Below are 8,508 nucleotides of genomic sequence, written 5' to 3' on the forward strand. Positions count from 1 at the left end.
TGAATAAAAAGAATGCCATGAAAGATAATCTTCCAGGCCCTTCTCCACAGGCCCTACTAACATTGGATTTATGATTTAGAGGGGGCAGGGTAGTTCTAAAATGTGCTTGGCACTTTAACTCATTTGGCCTTCCCTCTTATTTGGGTTGGCAGAGTCACTCATCTTCTTTATAAAAGCTTGGCACATTGAGGATGGTATTTTATATTTTTTATGTTAAGCTGGAATTTCCGGATTGGGTTCTGCAGCATATGGCTCTGTTTTTATTAGGTTCTGGTGGGCTTACAAAGGAATTTTCTCTCTTTTGTTTACTTCACGCTAGAGTTTAGGATCTGTTCACTGTGGAGGAGGAGGTAGAAAATTGGCAGGGGAGAGACTGTCTGTCCAGACACAAGTCTATCCAGCACAAGTCACATTTTGGTTCCAACTCTGGCAACTTGGTTATTCTCAGACTCAAGGCCAGAATCACAAGCACAAGTTAAATAAACTGCACTGATGTCCTTACTTTCACAACATAGAACATGTTGGCTACATAGTAAACTGTTACATTAAGCATCTAGTTGTGGACCTAGTAGATGTGGGATTGGGTTCCCTGACTTGACTCCACAGTAGAATTGATCATCAGTTTCATAAAGACATCAAAAATAGTTGACTGATATAGAAGACGACGAATACTGTGCCAGCCTCTAAATGGTCCCCAGTACTCCCCACCTCCTGATATTTACACTTGTATGGAGTCCTCTTCCACTTGGAATAGGGCTGACTTGTGTAAACAATTGGATTCTGCAGAAATGAATAATGTGACTTCAGAAGCTAGATCTCAAAAGACAGCTTCCATCCTCCTGCTCTTGCTGGATCACTCACTCGGGGCCACCATCTGCCGTGTCAGGAGGACACTCAAGCAGTCCTTTAGGGAGGCTCATGTGGTGAGAAACTGGGGCCTCCTGCCAATAGTCATGTAAGAACACCAGCTTGGAAGCAGATCTTCCAGCCTTCAGGTGACCTCAGCCCCAGCTGACATCTTCCCTCTAATCTCACAAGAGCCCCCATGCTAGACCCTCCCGACAAAGCTGTCCCCAAATTCCTGACCCACAAAAACTGTGAGATAATAAATATTTATGGTTTTAAACCACCATGTTTTGGAACAATATTTTATACAGTGACAGATAATTAATACAGGTGTACTTCTAAAAGACATGATGATACAACCGGAGGATCTTATTCTATTTACCTTAAAACAAGATAGCAAAATAAAAGCTTTAAGTAGGGAAAACCCTACAGTTTTCCCCCTTTTAAAAAATCTTGTTAAAATTTTTTGTTGCTATCATTTTAATGGATGTGTGATTATTTGACATTTGTGGTTGTTCATCATCAATTCCCTTTACCTCAGAGCAGCCCAGTTGCTTATTAGGGAGTTGACTCTACCCTTTTGCATAGACCTGGTTAAGACATTTTAGTACGGGTTCCCCTAAAGCAGACCTTGGGACAGAGATTTTGGTGCAAATGGTTTATTTGGGAGGAGATCTCAGGAAGCACTAAGAAGTGCAATGTGGAATGGAGGAAGCCAATATCCCTTACTGACGTTAATGCACAGATTACTGCTGTGGGCAACTTGGCTCATTCGCACTGAGAGACTGTGTGGAACACACTTCAGAACTTCCTGAGGGTCAAGGATGCTGGGCTATTGATCTTCCAAATCCTGGCCCTCATGGGTTGAGGGTAGCCCACTGGCCACAGAGATGGAGACAAACCTAGAGGCAACTTCCAGGGAAGGCCAAGAGGATACACACGGGTACTGACAGCATCATCTGCAGAGGGCAATTCTTGATTACCACTTTCAACTGGGAAAGTCAGATCCCCTGCTCTCCACTATAGTTGGTGAAAGGAGTTGGGAAGAGGTGGGAGAGAGTGAATAAGGCCTCAGCTGAGTCACCCAGGCACTTTCTCTGTACACTTTTTGAGTTATGCCCAGTACGAAAGGAGGGACTGGCTAGAAGTCTTTCGTGGTGGAGTCAGAGGCATTTGGATCAGCCTCTTTCAGGTTCCAGAGAGGAGCTCTCTTCTCTGCTTCCTTGATACTGTGAAGCTTCCTTAGTTCTTACCCATGTCAAATTTAGTCCCTAAAAATTGTACAAGTCTCCCCAAAATTTGACAAGCCCTTAATATATTTTCAATAAGTTTCTCTTTGCTTAGGTTAGCCACAGTCGGATTCTGTTGCTGGCAACAAAGAAGCCTCACGGAGACAATGCGTTGCACTGAAATTAATGGGAAAGTTCACACCATTCCAACCCAGATCCCAGTGGGATGGGGGTAGATTTAAGAACTTGCTAAATGGAGTCTAAAGGTCATCTGTATGTGCAAGATATTCAAGAAGGTTTTGAAAAGGAAATGTGAGGCCACAAAGATCTATGACTGCACTAAGTGGAGACTATGGTTTGTAGAACCACCAGTTTAAAGATAAAGGGTCTCTGGCTGGTCTAATTTGGCAGACAAAAATTTCATTCCCTAGTGCACATAGCCTCTCACTCTGCTGGACTGAGCTGAGATCCTGTCTATAAAAGCTGGCTCTCGATTTCAAAGGTCAGCACTCACAATGTGTACATCTGCCACCCTCTTATTGAAGACCAAAGCGTGGCTGGGAGTGATTTGATATTTAAGCATGACCTGCCTGTCTAGACCTTTTTCATTCTCTCTCTCTCTTGCTCCCACCCTCCCACTCACACTCCACCACTTATAGATCTCACAGATTCAAAACTTTTTTTAGCCTCTCAGAAAAAGATGAAGAAAGGATGCTTGGAGTGAGTGCATCTGAAAATTGTCAGCAATAATGCTGATCATTTTTATCCGGTGTAGACCAGATACTAATCTGTTTGTATCATTATTTGGTGCTGGGGGGAAAAAACAGTTTCTAAAAATATTTCAGTGATGTGCCGAGTTTTGCAGAAATGGAGGTTTGATGATCCATCACAGTGGCATGGCGTAGTGGTTAAGATCAGAGTTGGCACTCAAATAGGCAGAGGAGGGATTCAGCAGGGATTCAGTTCCTGGTTTGTTATTTTCTAGCTCTGTGATTGTAATTTCTTTAAGCTTTAGATTCATCTTCCATAAGGTGAACTAGTAACACTCACTTCATGGAATTCTCATGGGGATTAAATGACACTGCGTTTGCAGGACTTACAGCCAATGTTTAATAAAGTTCATTGTTACTGACATTAGTGGGGTTGCAGCAGGAAGCAAATGACAGACTTAAATTGGGGAACTTGGGGAGATTTTAATAAAGAGACTATTTACTAAGTGTGAGAACGGTATAGGGACACCAAGAGGGACACAACTCCACCCAAATACTGGAAGACTGGGCATTTCCTATGACTTTAGCAAACTATTTTGAAATATCCACCATGCTTTCCCAATTTTTAAAGTTTAGACGGAAGTGTTTACTGATAACTGGAAATTCTGACTCTTGGTTCTCAGCATTTTGGAAATGGCAGGCCCCATATACTCAACTCTGACCAGACATAGATATGCTCCCCCTCAGGGTGTTCTGCAGCTGAGATAACCCTACTGGGCTGATACCAAAGGCAGACTCCCTACCAAAAGCGCCTCCTGCAGTTTGCGCACCCCTTCCTTGAAGGGAGATCTGGAAGAAACATCACCATCTTCTCCCCAACGACTTTATAAGGAAAGATAGGATTTTATACCCACTGTATTGATGGGTAAACTGAGATTTAAGGAGCTGAATTATCTGACTCAAGATCATGCCACTACAAATCCACAAGCCAGTATCTGACCCAAAGCTTTCAGCTCACAAGTTTTCATATTCATAAATCTTAGATTTTAGAAAGGAAATTTAGTGCATATATCATATATACCGCTACACCTCTATGCTACTTTCTATTATTACTGTTAAAATTACCACAAACTTAATGACTTAAAACAATACAGATTTATTCTCTTACACTTCTGAAGGTCGGAAGGTCTAAACTCAAGGTCAGCAGGGCTGTGTTCCTCCTGAATGCCCTAGGGGAAGATCTGTTTCCTTGCCTTCTCCAGCTTCTAGAGGTTGCATGTGTTCCCTCACTCACACCCCTCCCTCCATCTTCAAAGCCAGCAGCGCAGCGTCTTCAAACCCCTGTTTCTCTAAGCTCTGCTACTGCCATAGCATCTCTGGTGCATCTGAACTTTCTGTTTCTGCCTCTGCATCCCCTCCTAGAGGGGCCTATGTGATTACATTGGGGAAGGTGTGATCACCCAGAGAAAGAAGGATCACCTCTGCATCTTCAAGGTCCTCCATTTAATCACATCTGCAAAGTTCCTGTTGTCATGTAAGGTAACACATCCACAGGTTTTAGGGATTAGGACCCAAGCATCTTTGGGGACCATTCTTCTGTCTGCCATAACCCCAGAGGTATCTGGGACAGCACCCAATAATCAGAATCATGAATATTTCTATAGCAAAATGTCTGAATTGTTTCTGCTAAATAGTATACGTCAGAAGTCAGCAAACTACACCCTGTGGGCCAAATCCCACCTGTTTATGTAGATCAGGTTTTATGGGAACACAGCTGTGCCCACTTCTTATGGCTGCTTCCCTGCTACAAGGGTAGACCTGAGTGCCAAAAATACTATCTGGCCCTTTACGGGAAAAAAAGATTGCCAACCTCTGGTATAAATGATCTTTCTAAATAATGCAGGTCAGTTTTGCCACCAAACGACCGTAAACCTACAGAAAATCTTTTGGGTTTCAAAGTTGTTGAATTTTGGAAGCACAAACAATGGAACATGGGCCCCTAGTTAGTGACAGAGCAGAGGACTCAACCCCACATTACTGCAGAGCCCATGTTCTTCATCCAAACAAGCTACAGTCCTATGTCCTTTGTATTTAAGAGTGAGATGGACCCTCTCTAGGATCACAGACACCCTAAAGCTTAGGGCCATATGTGGCCCTGGGCATCATTCAGTTCCCATGGATGGATAAGATAGTCTGCAGGCCAAGTCAGAACAGAGGCACGTTCCTCAGGCAGCACTTTAGCAATAATGCACCTGAAAGATTTTAGCCAGGAGTGGACACTCTTTTTTACATTTTTATTTTTTATTAGAGACAGGGTCTCGCTCTGTCATCCAGGCTGGAATGCAGTGGCACAGTCATAGCTCACTGCAGCCTCAAACTCCTGGGCTCAAGTGATCCCCCAGACTTCAGCCTCCTGAGTAGCTGGGACTCCAGGCACACGCCACCACACCCTGCTAATTTTTTTTTTATTTTTATTTTTTTACTTTTTTAAAGACAAGGTCTTGCTATGTTGTCCAGGCTGGTCTTGAACTACTGGACTCAAGCAAGCCTCCCACCTCAGTCTCCCAAGTAACTGGGACTGCAAGTGCCACCCACCATACCCAGCAGTGGATACTCTGTGGTTAGCCACAATCACCCACATTCTCTGCCTCTTTATTGTCTCACCTAATCTCCTTCATGATAGACATTTCCAGCCTGGTCCCTGAAGGCTTTTGAGATTTGACTGCTGACCTAATCTTCCTCTTCTATACTATAGAGGAAGACAAAAAAGTTCAACAGCAAAGCCTCTCATATAAGGTTGCAGAAAGTAAGTGGCCAAGTTGGGACCAGAACACAGGGCTCCTGTTCCCTCCACCAATCTCTTCTACTTCACGCTCAGGTACTTATCTTGGCTCGGGGCCAGTGATTATTCATACCATTGGCTTTCACTGGCTGCTTCTGCCTGTTACGTCAGTCCCCTTCCCTGCTTGACTTTGTTTTCCCTGCAGGTTACCAGTAAATCACTTGCCTAAACAATCATCACCTTCAAATGTTCAGTGCTGGTCCCAGATGTTGTAATCTCTCTTGGCTTCCTTTGATGCTCTGGAAAGAAGTTTCCTTGGAGATCTTCCAAATCCAGGGCTGGAAACTTGTTATCACATGAATTTAAGGCTACGTCAGACCTCGGCTTTCAAAGTCATCACAGTTTACCTTTCCTCTAACACAACTGAACTATGGCCTGCAGGTGAAGGCGCCCAAGTCTTGGCTGATCCCTTCTAGATGGAGTTCTGGGGTCTTGTTTTTGGAAGGAACAACTCTTGGCCTGGGGATGATGATCCACTGACATCATTCTCCCTGAGGTCATTCCTGCAGGAATTCCAGAAGAAAAGCAAAGCATCTACCTTAATTAGAATAGGTATAAAATATCTTCCAGCTGTTGGCCTTTTGTGAGGGTGATAAAGTTTATTTTACTGAGTACTTTTCCTCTGGTTTAGGCTCAGCTAAACGTCATCCATAAGGTATCCACCATAGGGATACAAATCACTTTTGAATTAGAATCCCTCACCATAGGTTCAGGGATAAGGGCTGAGAATACTCAACTATGCTCCATGGCATCTTCTTTTTGGGAGACAGTATAAAGAGTCAGATGTTTCTAGAAGTGAATGTCTGTTTTCTCTGCATTTGAATGTTGCTATTATCTTCATCCCTGCTTAGTCCCTTCAACTAGTATATGGTCATTGATGTAGACTGAGAGTTGTACCTGGAAGAGGTCTTGTACAGGGAGGAAAAAGTTAATTCTCCCATAATTTCCATCAACGAACCTCCTCGAGCCATTCCAATGAACACACAACCTCAGCGGAAATAATGAGCTTCTCTGCAGTTGCACTTCACTTCCACGCTATGACTCCATGCCATCCCCCTTCTTTTGCCATATTGTCCCCAAGCACCTCTGGTTAGAAGTTTTGGAGGACCCTGACTGGAATTCAGACAATCCTATTGGAACTTTAAGAATTGTGTACTTGGATAATTAGCTTACAATCTCCACCATTCAACCTGATGTTTTGTTTCATTGTTTTCCCTTGGATACATATATAGATATCTTTTCACAGGCTAAAGTTTTTTTTTTAAACAGGGTCTCACTTTGTCACCCAGGCTGGAGTGCAGTGGTGCAACCACAGCTCACTGCAGCCTCAACCTCTTGTGCTCAAGCAGTCCTCTCTCCTCAGCCTCCTGAGTAGCTAGGACTACAGGTGCATCACCCTACCCAGCTAATTTTATTTATTTATTTATTTTTGCAGAGAAAGGATTTTGCCATGTTGCCCAGGTTGGTCTCAAACTCCTGAGCTCAAGCAATCCACTCACCTTGGCCTACAAAAATGCTGGGATTACAGGCATGAGCCACCGCTCCCGGGCTGTGATAGGCTAAAGTTGAAACAGCCCAATCATGTCCTATTGGCCCTCAACTAATTGATCCAGGATAACCACATTGATGGGAATTCCATTATATCAGGCTGTCATCTGGGTTAGCCCGAAGTTTCTGTGAGGACCTTGTAAATGATATGTAATTTGTTCATTCATTTAGTAAATGTGTTTGTATATCTACCAGGTATGCTAGGTTCCGTGAGGAATATTCTATCATCTCTACTACAGCTAGTAGACAAAGCTGGCACTGGATGGCTAGCTACCTACCAGGCACTGTTTTAAGCACCTTATATGTATTAGCTCATTTAATCATCACAAGAATCCTATCGAGTAGGCACTACAATGTTGTTATCCCCATTTGACAGAAGAGAAAGCCGGATCAAGGAAAGGATAAGTACCTTGCCGAGGCCCACAAGCTAGTGAGCATCAGCACTAAATAGGACCCTAAATAGTTCGGGCCCGACATCTGTGCTTTTAATCATCACACCAAACCAAGATTAGTAAGGAATGCTTCCTGCCTTCAAAGTTGTTACAGCAGGGCTGCAAACTCCACTGCTGACAGGGATCCGGCAGGGGTGACACAGGCCACGTGGGACTTGTGGAGAAATGAAGAGCTGGCTCCCCTTCTGGGAGTGGGGTGGGGCAGCCGCTTTGCGGACCCAGCCCACTGTAACTACTGGAGTAGACAGGCCCAGTGCAGCCACGCATGCCAGTGCTTCAAGAGAAGCCAGAAAGACAGAGTTTTGAAATCCGAAGTCTGAAATTTATCATTAAAAAATACATACTTTCAGGTTTTGCCAGTCACTGCAAGCTAAGCCTGTGGGTTGTCAGTTCGTAGATCTAAGTTATCATCTTAGGAGCGAATACAACATGTACGCTAATAGCTCTAATGTAATGTAAAAGTTCTGTGTCCTAAGAGAGGTACATGAGGGACACGCTATGGGAATTCACAATAACAGAGAAAGGTGACTTCTCTATGGCATTGTGTGAGAAAAGTGACGATTAAGATGGTCTATGAAGAAAGGGCCAGGCTTACAAACACAGAGAGGAGTGTTTATAAGGCATGGTAAGAAAGTATCCAATTCTTCTGTTTGTCCACAGGGAGGTCTGATATTCATCAGGTGTTGAAGTGTGCTGTTATAGTTGGTAGAGAGCATTGTTCCCCCAGGAATCCTCCATCAGACCTTCTCCTGAACCAGGAACTGGAAGGGTACTGCCTGGCACCCCTGACTTCCTATCTGATTGGTCAATGCCTGTGGCTGGTTCTCAGATACAATCAAGCACTACATGGGAGCATTGAGGTCAACGACAGATCGCATATA

The sequence above is a fragment of the Papio anubis genome, chromosome 2 (assembly GCF_008728515.1).
Source record: "Papio anubis isolate 15944 chromosome 2, Panubis1.0, whole genome shotgun sequence".
Taxonomy (NCBI): Eukaryota; Metazoa; Chordata; class Mammalia; order Primates; family Cercopithecidae; genus Papio; species Papio anubis.